The sequence below is a fragment of the Syngnathus scovelli genome, chromosome 4 (genome assembly GCF_024217435.2).
Source record: "Syngnathus scovelli strain Florida chromosome 4, RoL_Ssco_1.2, whole genome shotgun sequence".
In the NCBI taxonomy this organism is placed as follows: Eukaryota; Metazoa; Chordata; class Actinopteri; order Syngnathiformes; family Syngnathidae; genus Syngnathus; species Syngnathus scovelli.
In genome coordinates, this window is record NC_090850.1 from 15,429,154 (window position 1) to 15,443,350 (window position 14,197).

Genomic DNA, 14,197 nt, shown 5'->3' on the forward strand with positions numbered 1-14,197 from the left:
CCCATAAGGAGAATGGGAAGATTGACAGAAGACATAAAAGAATTAAAGGACAGACATGGTGGTCTCGTCATCAGATGAGGAAATGGAGCAGCTGCGACACCTGTTCCTCATAGCAGATGTTTGCGGGTGAATTCTCTCTGCTGTCCAATTCTTGGATAGTAGATGCAACGATTTGACCTAATTTGACCTCATTGTGCTTTTTTTTCCTCCAGTTTTCAGCCAACAACACGTGACTTCATTGATGATCATGGGATGTGCACATGATTCCCATTAAAAATGAATTTGAACGCAATTGGTACATTCTGAACGCTGCCACATCCCAAGTGGTTGTGAATCGCCAGTTTAAAGAGTACACGCGAGTAAGAATCAAAGGAGCAGAGCTCTGAGATTCATCACCATCTCACACCTCAGCATGAGCAACAGCAGCAGCAGCTAATAACCACAAAGTAATGAGGATAAAAACACAGAACATCAGGGGCAAGCGGAAAGGCCAAACGAATCAGAGGATGTTGCTGCTCATAAAGGGATGCCTGGAATAATGGGAAAGGAATGTGGAGTAACGACTCTCCTGGGAACGGTCCAGTCGAAAGCCCTGTGGCTGGGGAACAACAAACGGCGCTCCTAAAGAGCCCGGGGTGCGCGCGTGAGAGTTTTTAACAGCCTACCCACTCACTCTCACACACATATAGATCCACACTAACACCCCCCCCCCCTTCCCGAACTCCCTTCCTGTGCCGACCTACTGGAGTCGGCTGCTGTTGGCTGCCTGCCGCCTTCGGAAGAAGCACACCCTCAGCCTCTCCCTCTCTTCCCTTCACCCCCCTCTCTCTCCCTCTTTTTTACTTCAACTGAACTTCCAGGCAAATGCTCATAAAATGACATCTTCAGAGAAGTCTTTGGAAAAAAACGGTCACTGCCCAGTTTTGTCCTGATCATATCGCTCAGTTCATACACAAGAATGTTGATATCCAACTATATTGAGCGTGAATGTGTGACACAGGCACAGGTTGTTGTTTTTTTTGCTTCAACTTGTGAGTGCAGATTTGATACATGAACATTCTATGGCAGCAGGGAACTCAATATAAATCACGTCTCAATAAACAGGACTTTGGCAGATATTGAGCCATCATCAAAAAAGAGACTTCAAGCTATACAATGCTAAACAAATCAGACTTTTGCAGTTATCAACATTTTCTTTCCAGTCTCCGCATATAACTTCCCATCTAATTTCCATGTGTTTGACCGATTCAAACCAGTAGGGAAAATAAGTTTGCCCATGTCTGTCTACTTTACACGAGCCAATAGTGCCACTGAGATGACTCTTTTAAGTAGCCTTGAATTTAATGTGCACCTAATCAGGAATCACCAGGATGCCTGCATGGACTCCATATGTACTGTAGTGATCCAGAAAAAGAGGAAAAGATGCAAAGAGTGGAAGCAGTCAGGGCCGCTGCCGTCGGGTCTGAACCGTCTTTACATTCAGCCTTTTGACTTGCTCCCGTTGCCAGAACCACTAAACCGCCAAGAATGCAAAAATTTCAGAGGATGCCTTCAGAGACAGTAAACCTTGGCATGCTTTTGCTAGACACATAAATAGAGTGAGTTACGTGTTTATTGCAAAATTGTGACTATTTTGTCTTATTTTTGAAGATATGCCAGATGTTCAACTGACCTGACCTTTCTAAAAATAAATGCACCTTTCTTTTTTGTGGCTGCTGTCACGCATCTTTCGATCAAAGTACAACTCACTGCCATTTTGGTCTGTCTCCTCATAATGGGTACTGCCACTTCGGATTGCTTCCGCCTGAATCTATTATTGTCATCCAGTCCCGTTTTCGTGACAGTTTATATACTGCGGCTCCGGAATTCGTTAGCTTCTTTTGTTCGCTAGCGGGCGTGTAAGGAGAGTAGTAACATACATCTCAAGACAGAAAGTCATCCTCTTTTCATTCAATCCTCCATGACAACCACTTTCACAATTCTCTTTCCCAAGCCATTCTTGGACAGGGCCCAGGGTCTGTTTGAGAGCAGAAGAGCCTTTTTTCTCTTTCCTGGAACACACAAATGCTTCTTTTTCTCGAGGCTCCGTACATGACAGGTCTCAATTACTGTATTATGAAAATTATTGTTATTCATTTCACTGGATTTGCTCTGGTCAATAATTTTGTATGGTAAGAAAAAAAATCATGGTGGGACACTGAGTTCTTTTGATGGCGTCATAGCAGAGCCAACAGTTTGACCAACAAATATTTTACTTACAATTAATAGGTACAAAAGTCCATATGCAATAAATAGTTTGCATAATTTAATGTGCCGTAACCTATATCAAATAATTTATCACAGTTGTGTGGGCAAATACCCAGTTGAAAAATGTTTTGTGCAGTTTCCATGGCAACTTGGGGCTGAGAGACCCACTGCCAAAAAAAAGCATAGAGAAAGGACAGGTAGCAGTGAACAAATTGGATATAAATAAAATTGGATAATTTCCCACAACACCTCTGAAGATTTCTCACAGCACTCTGGTTGAGAATTAGTTAAGAATTAGTTGGATGGATGGTAAGTGTTAGACAAATGCGAGAACATAGCTGCGCCCATCATTACTGTCTTTTTTTTTTTTTTTTTGCTGTGACATATTCGCACATGACCTCACTGAACAGTCATTGTCAAGGTGTAAATGATAAGGAAGCCGCTTTCAAATGTTTTTACTCTGGTATTCAAAACACTGTAGTCATGTAAACAAAGCAACCACCTATCCATTCGTGTTTTTATTTATTTTTTATCCCGCTTATCTTGTTCAGGGTAACAGGGAACTGAAGGCTATCTCAGCTGACTGTGGGCACGAGGCAGGATAAACACTGATCTGGTCGCCAGTGAGTCACAGGGCAAAGCAAGAAGAAAAAAAAATCAGCTAAAAAAAAAAAAAAAAGGCACGTGGACAATCCATTCGTCACCTGAATTTGATCTGTGTAACAAATAATCCACATCTAACCCCTCTGTGCAGTTCCATGTGAGTTAGTGTATGTGCACGTGAACATTTAAGGGGGATGTCAAGTCAAAAAATGTCTTCACAATAATGTTTTTTTCGCTCCCACTTGTCTTAACTCGGCACCGAGTAATTATTTAAGGGCATGAGCTGTACTTGGTGTATGTTCCTTCCCAGATTCATGAAGCAGGAGACCACATGAGGCCGCTCTCTGTTGAGCTTGCATTAAAGGAGGCCACTAGCAGGTCACATACAAATACATCACATTTATGTGATGACAGCAAAAGAGAGAGAGACTGGGGCAAAGGGCGGCCATCCAATGTGAGCTTTACACAAAAACATATATGCACGCTGAGATTTTATACGTGCGCGGTTAAGCGTGGGTTTGTCATGATGCTTCACCTTGGCTCTCCCACAGCTTCCCGAGGATGAAAGCGAATGAAACCCCAGACTAGTGGGGCTCCACAGCCAATTAGGATTGTTTATTTAGTCAGCCGCTGCCGCTGAGCATAACAGGAGCACACAGCCAGCCACACAAGCCCGCAGGGGCAACCTCTTCTCTTTTTCCACTCTTTCAAACTTCTTTTGGCACAACCCCCTCGCTTCCTTCGCTCCTGCCTTTGTCCCTCTTTGCCCAACTGTTGCTCGCTTCCAGGTTTATATAACAGCAGTGTCCATGATAAGCCACGGTCAAAGCGCCTCGGGTACCTTCATGCACTATTTTTCCTCTCTCCAAATGTCTCGGTTGTAGTCAAGCCTGTCATACATTGTTGCTTGTCCCTGCAGTCCATCAGCTACTATTATCCAATCTTCCATTGTTGGACTGCTAATATGACAGTTCTGTGGTTTCACTGACTCATTCCTGACCAGGAAAAGTAATTTAGCCTTTTTTGTTGTTCTTTTAAGCGTTAGGGTGGCCCATATCACAAAACCGCATTGGAGGCGATAAAGACAATAAATAGGTGGTATCTGTTATTGACATAAAACAAAGGGCTTATTTTAACAGTAGCCGTGACAAGTCGCCTGTGTCCTATTTCTCTTTTTTTCTCCTCTCCAGACTCTTGGCAGCCATTCATCAACATCCCCTTCTTCATCAATCATCGTGATAGGGGTGCCGCATCTCCTATTCCCTTCCTTTCCCTTTTCCTCTCGCTGTGTTCTTCTCAAATTTTCCTCTTCTCTCCAACAACCTACCCAAGATGAATCGGCTTGGTAACTGATGGCTGAAGGGGGCTTAAGTGATGTGTGCACACTTGGGTGTATTTACTACAGAGCGTTGGGGTTAATGGAAGCATGGTCACACAGGTGAAGGACTTTTTTTTTTTTTTTTTTACTAAGTTACTTCCCTAACATTCCAAGGCACGTTGACTTTAAACAATTTCATTTGAAAGCAGTCAGACAAAATAAGTGAAAAACTGACCTCCCACTAACCCCATCTTATTACCTCCGTAAGCCTATACGCCTGCATACGTACTGTGAATACAAGCCCACATGGGTGCTGGGGATTCATACTTAGGGAAGTGGAAAAAGTAAAAGGATCTTTGTGTAAATGTCTGGACAAGTCTGCATTACCAGGGCCTCTGGATAGCAGGGGAAGTACCTGGCTCAAACATAACGCTTCAGAAGGCAACAAGCCCCACTTTAAGTTCCTTATTAGGTCAAGGAGCTGACAATAATAATAATACCGTAATTTCCGGACTATAAGTCGCGTTTTTTTTTTTCATAGTTTGGGTGACGGGGCGACTTATACTCAGGAGCGACTTATGTTTTTTTTCACAAATTTTTACTTCATCATTAAGACATCACTTACAAGTATAGTTGACCACTTCCCATGTTATTTTTAGTATAGTTGATCACGTCACATGCTTTTATATCTTTATCTTGAACATATTCAAAACATAAAAAATTGAGAAAACATCAAATAAAGCAATTAACACTTTAAAGCACCATATCCAAGTCCACTGTCTGCTGTATGTACACTTGCTCCATTTTTGCTCCTCTTATATTTATTATTATTATTTATTATTATTTGTTTATTTATCATTTATTCAACACTCTTATTTATTCATTGCTTGTGCCTTCTTGGGTTTTTTTGTGTTGCTTGTATGCATAGGTGTACTATATTGTATTTTTGGGGCATTTTATGGCTGGTGCGACTTATACTCCGGAGCGACTTATAGTCCGGAAAATACGATAATAATAATAATAATAATAATAATAATAATAATAATAATAAATTTGCAGCTTTGAGACACATTTGGTCAGAGGAGAGCACAATGCAACTGAATGGCTAAGTCACAGAAAGTGATATTTGGATGAGTTTGAGGCACACACTTGCTCAGAACAACTCAGTGCGAGAATAAAGGTCTGTTCACGGACTCATCTGACACGAGTGCCTGTGGTTTGGGTTCAGCGGTGACTATGGTGAATGTGTATGTGTTTCAGTCGTCCAGAGACATTTAGCAGCCTTAATGCGACTTTGGCAAGGCACACTACAAGCAGCATCATACTGTACTATTGGTACTGACAGTTCCTTGGTGATTCAACATGGTGGCTTAGAGTAAAAGAAAAACAGTGTTGGTTAATTAGATGTAATGGGACTACTCGACTATGTCATCCGCTGAACAAGTTCTATGAAATTTAAGCATTTCCTCATCATTATAAGTGCATATGAGTTACACACAGCAGCTCTGTAAACGAGTCTAGTGGAAGACCAACTAAACCACAGGGAACTTTCATATTCCAGTCTAATCCAGGAGTAAAACCCTCGCAGTAATAAAAATAAATATCTGATTGCATGCATTCAGTTGGAACTGCAGTTCTTGAAAATGAATTCAACAGCTCGATGAGGCCCATAGTGGCTCTTAAGAATTAGTTGTGCGGCATATGAAAAATAATTGTATTTGCAGACAGGCAGATTCCAGAAGCAGATCGTTGGCATTCATTTGCATTGGATTTGCTGCTATTTATGGAAGGGACTGGAGCAGATGTGTCAGGAGGTGAGAGCAAGATAACACTCATGTGACCTTTTTGGAAAACATTTTTCAACCTCAAGGATGGCCATCCACTACTTGTTTTTCACCAAGACATGGGAACTTTGGGCCAAAATAATAATGCACTACAGCTGCTGGCTGAGAAAATTGACTTATTTGTCGCAATATGTTCCTTTTTTTTTTTTTTTTTTTTTTTGGTAAATGGTAAAGTGGTTGCTGGCTGTTGAGTTCACAGAGCTATACAACTATGTTTGTTGTTGTGTTTTTAAGAAAGGCATCAATTTGGTTTTTCAAAGACAGGCCATCTAATGTTTCAAACTATATATTAAAAAGACATTTGAAGCATGAGAGCAGACTGCTAAAGAACACACATTTACATATTGGGATGAGATCAGCATTAAAAATGCGACATTTAGACGAGGAGGGAGTTTAATCCTTGACAGCGCTTGATATTTGTCACAAATAGCGAACTTGGCACTGAAGTAGACGAGATCAGTTTCGATCTCAGGAGCATTTTGGGGAAGGGAAGGGGGGGGGGAATTTTTCACTCCTCTCATACTCACTGATATGTTAACTCTTAAAAGTCTTATCTCTAACGCAGGCAAAAACATGCAAGATTCGTTCTCAAGAGAAGACAGTTTGCGTTGTAAACTGTGATGCCTTCCAGGATGGCATTGTATATTTCATGTCAATTTTGTTTATTCAGAGAGAAAAATAGAAAATAATTTAATTGATCAGATTTGTATCTCAGAAAACTATTTAATTTATTAATCATGCAGTGTTTTGTAGCTTTATAGTCCATCTTGTTCTTTTATGTGGTTCTGACTCACTGGCGGAGCTGAGATTTTTTTCTTGATGTGGCAATCGGGTGGCCATCTCAAGGGGGTCTGCAATTTTTGTTTTTTTTAACAAACCCCCCCAAATTCTTCAGAAAAAGGTGACCTGCAGTGTTGGAACCAATCACAAATTTAAAATCATCTGTTGTGAGAGTTTCTTTTGTTACTCTCAGATATTCTCTAACAAAAGGGCCTGTGGGATCACTGACAAGAGATAGATGCGTTAAGACTTCAAATCAAATTTAAATTCAATCATGTACACCACCACGTAACACCCATCATTGAGAAACTGCAGACTGGACCGTGTCTGGCATAATGTGGTCGAGGTCTGTCTCCGACTTTTTGTCAGGTTGGCAGAGCTGTTGCTAGACTGGAAGCTGACAGGGCAATTGTTTTCATTTCCCTTCCATTCAACATGGCCTGAGGAGCAAACAGAAAAAGTGGGGGAATATAGTGGAGATGAGAGGTGAGGTGTGGATCCTCCTTGGTGGGATTGCGAGGCGTCTACACTGCTACCAGACAGACTGTGTTTTTATAACAAGCACTGTCCACTGGGGAAACCTGGCAGAATACACAGTAGCAGATTCGTCTGTAGCCCCTTTTACACCTTAACAGTCATAACCACTACCTGAAGACATGTTTGTGTCTAGGCTGCAAAATGTCTGCTGAGAAGACAAATGAATGTACACAAAGGAGAGTGTTATGTCCCAAACTTTGCTAACAGAAGAGTTTTTATTAACGTCCTGGTTTCTGTATAAATTAATTAAAGTAGCATTGCCGTGGCGCCTCTTGTGCAGTATATGCCAACACATTCTTCAGGTTGGGAGCTAAGCTGGCCTTAGTTCAACACATAGGCCCTCGTTAACAGTTAGCCGTACACTCCACAAAAGCAAATAGGAGGAAAGGAGGAGAGGAAGTTTAACGAGGGGATTTAAAGAGCCGAGGAGTGAAGTTGCTTTGACTTCAGCAAGACATTTTTGCTACTTTGCTCCCATCAAGTGTACATGATTATGAACTACATCACAATGTGGCAGCGTTTTATATTCTCTCCACGGCAGTGCTTTTCAAACACCAGGCAAGTGCCACCACCGAAATACTTGAGTCTCCATATACTCCCATTAAAATAGCATAGGCCTGTGTTCATCAAAAACGTTTTATTCCTACAAAAATATATTTCACATTATTGTGAGCCTCTATAAAGATGCCGATTGAATATGATCACTGCATTTAAATATAGGAGAATAAAAAAAATACATGTGTATAACTTTTCAAATAAAATGTTTCATGTAAGTGAAATTGAAATCGCACCTACATTAATGTTTGAAAACTAACAGTCCTATTAAATACAAACATACTAAAAAGTTAAATACAACTGATCTATACTAAACAAACCTACTACTAATTCCGTGATGGAAAGATTGTGTAACTGCGTATATTGGGAATTCTACCACTGATGATGGGTCAAGCTTTTGCTCACATTGGTTATAGAAACATATGAGTTGAGGTTTCTCTCTGAAGTGACTGACAATGTTGACAACAGTTCATCCTCAGGCTTACTTATGACTGAACTAGAGACCAGATGGATAGTTAGAGTGTTAAAAGAGAAGCCAGCCAGATGGAGGCACTGATGCCATCCCTGATGACGGGGGCCAAATGGCCGTGCCTTTCTGGCAGCGGGCATATTTTGAGGCTTTTGTTCTTCTTGATCTGCAAACCTGTGGAGCATCTGAGCAGATTGGACACATTTTGAAGGTTGTGCTTTTAGATGAAACGCCAAAGCAATGTCTCAAGAATTAACATAATTAGCAATAGACACCTCACCAATGTGGTGCATGAATTTCCAGTGCTGGATGATACCACACTACTAAGAATTACTGTATCAATGTAAAACACATTGACTGTCATAGGTTCACCCTCAGAGGCATCATTGAGATGTTCCTCTGACTGACGCAAGCAGCAAAATCAAAGCTTTAATGTTGCACTTTCAGTCAGGAGGTGGCAGCAGAGAACCAGTTGTAAACAAAGGGAGGCAGGGAGCAGGAATCAGGTGTCATGTTGCCATGCTGTTTATCTAACTCAATGAGATAGCACTTTCTCCAAACGCAATATGCTCCTAGTGCACACAAGTTCCTGCTCATTAAAAAGAGTTTCTCGTGCACGTATATAAAGCAACAACTGTGGTGATATGTCTCAATAAATAACTGGAAATTGAGAAAATAAGATCACACTTATGCATGAAGCGAGTGGGTTTACAAAAAAAGAAAAGAAAGAAAAAGAAGACCAGGGCACAGCCAGTCGCACACACACACTCCATGTGACCAGCCAGTGTCGATAGCAAAGTCTCTGAAAAACAGGAGAGTGCTTTGGGATAGAGTCCAGATACACAGAGAGGTGTGCGAGAGTGCAGCAGCATCATTATTTCATGAGACCTGTTGTGAGATGTCTGCTCTCAGAGGCAACAGGCCTTCTGGAGACACAGCCTTGAGAGATGAAAGGAGCCAAGATATCATAACGCAGAAAGCAAGAGGGGCCAAACATCAATCTTGCATGAAAAAAAATACACGTGCATGCAAACTCTCATCAGCACGCATGAGTGCTGTTGCGCCTGACTCATTTCACACTCGCCTGATGGAGCGCACAGACGTTAAACAAGCCGACAAATGTGGTCAACGGTCACGTTTTGCTGAATCATGCACGTGCAAAGCCTTGTTTCTGAACAGCAGACTGGGTTTTATTTGGAGACGAGGGTGGAGGGGGTATAATGACATCATTCCCTATGAAAAAGTAGCAATGGCGCCGATGGAGCGTCGACGGTGAAGAGGGGGGAAAGGTACGTTGGGGTGGGGGCTAACATGGATGGATGCACAGCATGAGACAGGAGAAGAGTGAGTATCAGGCATGCTGGGGAGAAACTGAAAAACTGAACCTGGTTGTTTCTTTGCTTCGTTTTATATCATGAATTTTGTCATCATTAAAATTGCCATCGTTAAAAACGCTGATGTGTCAAACTTGCATGACATTTTCACTTCACAAGCATCTTAAAGGATTTTTTATGACGACATTTGAAACTGCTCTCATTATTATAGGAAAACATTTCAAAATCCTGAGCGAATCGGAACTCGATTGGATTCCTGGTATAGATTGTGCAACAACAATAGAGAACCAACTGTATTTAAGTCATTTATTGGGCCTGAGGTGACTAGAGTCAGACCCACCATGCATTTAGAGCTTTCACCTTCAAGAAACTCATCACAACAGCTCAATATATTGTGACATCTAATATTTTAAAAGGCTGAGCAAAGTTTCAGTCAATATTATATCATCCTCGGGGACACACCCCTTGGCTCTGGTCCCCTAATATATTTTCCTGTGTGCACATTGTTATTTGCTTCAACATCTTTTCTCTATGTCTGTATAAGTCTAATGGAAATATTAGTGCTGTACAGCAGATAGTTCAGGCTTTGGTACAATTCCAAATTTGAAATATCCCCCCCATTCTCCTCCACCCATCGTCAATAAGGAGGATAATGCTCCATCAGGAAATGGTTTTAAGTAAGGAGTGGCTTCTCTTGCTTGGCCTCAGGTCAATTCCCCTTCCTGCAATTCCATTCATTATTTTATATTTTGATTTGAGATCCTTTTGTCAACCAGATGAGGAGCACTGAACCTTAAAATCCCCAACAAGATCAAGAAAGGAATCAAAAGACAAAGATAAAACAGTGCTTACAAACATCTTAACAAGCTCACATTACAGGCAAGTTATCAAAGTCGCACAGTTTGACAGCACTGCTTTATCGTCTTTCAAAATTCTCCTATAATTGCTAGTCCTGTCAATCTGATTTCCTTTCGGAGTTCATTCAGTGCCAAATGACAAGTATAGTTATCTGCCCCTTTTCAACATTTGGTTCACACTCTGGGGACAACCATCTAAATCAAAGCAAATGTTGGTTCCACTTGAAGAGTGGATTGAGAGAAAAGGACAGACCCCCCAAAAAAACTAACAAACAAGAGTTGAACTTTAGTTTAAACCGAAGGTGTAACTTAAATGTAAGTTACATACAAATGGTAAGCCGCATGTGATTTATATAAAAGGAAAAAGTAGCGGTCCTAGCATGGAACCCTGGGGTACACCATGGGATAGATTTTTGGAAAAACATTAACAAAAGACAATTACCAAAAGATGACACTGCTCCAAACCTTTCCAGGCATCCAAACTAAACCAAAAGTAGCATTAAACTTCAGTTTATTTAGTGAGCACTGAGGACACCTTCCCTTCATAACGCCATGTTTCCCCAAAACATATCCGAGTTCTCTGTGGCCTTGTAGAAGGAAAACAACAGTGCCACACTCACGTTCTTGATTCCATATCCACAAGGCCAAAATACTCAATTTAGGGCCAACTCAATCAGCACATAAATAAGTCTTGATTCTTGTATTTGGCCCCACAAATGAACATAAAGCCATAAATACAACGACACCAATGAGGTTAAAAAGAAGAGAAGCAGCGAAGCGTTGAGTGCGAAACTGATGAGCTCTTGCCACGTGGTCATTGCGTGCAATTGGGCATGCACTCGGATATGACCTATTGCGTAACAGTTTTTCCACCTGTTTGTAAGTTATGAGGTTCCCCTTTTCTCTGTTTTGCCATGTAAGGCAAAGCAGCAGGATATTAAAAATAGGGTGGAGGTAGATTACATTTTTCTGAGTGATCCTCTTGCTCTGGAGTTGTTATGGTGGAAATGTGCAGAATGTGTTCAGCAATTAAGTGTTCATTGTCTTATTGGAATGTCATTTCGAGAGAGTGAAAAGTGGCTGAACAAAGAGTGAGGCTTAGCTGTAAACAAAGAAAAAATAAAAACGAGAATGGGGCCAGAGTAAACGACAGGCATAAGTAACATTTGAATTATTCCACACCATTAGAGGCCATAAGGAGAAGGTGAAAAAGTCACGGAAAAGGCATAAATAATTTACAGAAGGAAAAAATATGTAATGTTCTACCTTTTGTTTAATTCATAAGTTTTGTAGAGTTATAACTCATTCTGTGCTTATATGAAGCAGAATCTCGGGGGGTTTATTGTGTATGGCTGAAATGGGAAGTCAAAGCATATCAACGGCATACAAAATAAGCAACGGTGATTGTATGTGAAGCTGCAGACTGACTGCCGGGTAAAGGCACCTTAATTTTATTATATCATGGTTTCTGCTAGCATTACAGAAAATTGTGGGATGGAGCTGTGGTTTGCATCTGAAAGACTGTCTAAAAATGCTTGTTTTTATTAATATTGTTGAAATGAAAACTATGAACTCTCCATAAGTGTGAATGAAAACGGACAGATGGATATTTTAAAGCATTATTGGGAAAGGTCATGAAGGCCCTCTGAAAAAACCTTCCAAAAAAGGTCCACTGAATTTTCAAGTCACGTATCCTCAACTCATAAATTGTCTGACTTCCTGCGCATTGTGCTTGAAGAATACAAGGACGCTAGGAGGTCATTCAATCTTGACACAAGCTTCACTTACATTTCCTCCCCCCTCGCAGAGCTCAGGCGCAATGATCCTAACAACGTCACCTGTTTTTTCCGTAATTGTTTTGTTAAGGAGGAATATCCATGCGAGTGTAACACTAGTTTAGTTTCTACACCATGTTTTGGGAAACAAAGGGAGTCTCTTGAAAAAAAAAAAAAAAATACAAAATTGGTTGTCTTCCAAAATGTACTATTAAAATGTTTACTTAAAAACAGGAGAAACAAGTCTGACTGAGAATTTGGTTTTGTATAAAAAAAACAAAAAGCAATGAAGAGGGTCATTAAGATTATTTTTACATTATTATTATTATTACATTATTTTTATAATTCACCTAACAGTGCAACGGTAAATCAACAATAAAACAATTAAGCTATCACAACTTTGTTACTAAACATGAGTAGAAATGATGAAAACGAGCATTTATTTGTTTTGTGAGGGTTACTTTTTAATTTAAAATTTACCAAACTTTACCCAGGGTGATGAGTGTGACATTTTACAACCGTTATGAAAAATACAGATGTCTAACCAATGAAGCCCAACGTGCCTGATGTCTCAATGAGCTAGAAAACATCAAAAAATCATCTAGCAAAAAAGAAATAAGGAAACCAAAGTAAGAAAACAAAGAGTAATTCTGTTCCAATGTTGTAAAAGATCCATTTGCAATGTAATCATTCAGGCCGAGTGATCACAGCGGGAATGAGACTGCCTCCGTTGCCGAGGCAAAGCAAAGAAAAGGAAATTCACTAGATCCCTCACATGAATCATTTCAAGTGGAATGACAAGCTCGCGTGCACCAACTTGGGAGCGACATTAAAATTGAAGGACATATTCAAGAGGAAGGCAGAAAGGATGTGCAGGTGGGATGTCAAACATCTTTTTGCTTTCAGGCATGCAACAGCAAACCCCTCGGGGAGTGAACAGTCCGGCAAACACAGAGGTGATGCAGCTGTTACCCTACTGCATAGCAGCACTGCTTACCACAACATGCTTTTTCAGAATAAAACATACCAGTGCTGTGTCGTGTTTTGGTGTCTAATTCGCTACACATATTACATAAATTAATCTATCAACTTGATCAATTTCATCAACAAGACCATACATTTACTATCCACAAGCACGAATAAGGATAAAGGTCAACAACACCCTGGGAAACTATTTCAATAGGACCCTTCACCAGCGTAAAAATAGAAAGGGTGAAGGTCAGATAAGAGGGAGTCATGATCAGCTGTTCAGTTACAATACACAAAACAAATGCAGGATCCTCAAGTAACCTACAGAAAAAAAAGTTCATAAAAAGAAAGACTTGATTTAAAAAAAGTTTTAAAATAATTGGAAAATTAATTTTAAAAAGAAAAAAGTATTTTCCTCTTTTTGTGGCAAGTCTGAATCCACTAGTATTATAATTAATTAATCTAATTTGCCTCAAAAAAGTCCCCGGACATAAAATACGTATAAAATCACTCTAGTTTTAATTCATTCATTTAATTCAATATGGTTGTAAACCACCAGTGTTTCATATGAAATACTCAACGTTTAGTTTTAGACCATCGTTATTGGTGTTTGCATAGAAAAAAAAATGTGTATCTTTCTTCTTCAATTTCTACTTGAGACTTTTTCCAAATATTTGCTTTACAACGCCAAAGCACGATTCGGTGAACAAAGAGCCATCCAGAACCCTATCGATGTTCTAATCTTGTCTAACGATTGCCCTACTTTCACATTTTCCGGTTATGAGCCATCTCTTGTTTGACTTTTTGCACAGCACTGTCATCATGCATAGGTGCTTTTCAGCTCTGAACTTTTCCAAAATATCACAGCAGAAGCACTAGAAAAATTTGCTAAACATTCAATGTGAAAGG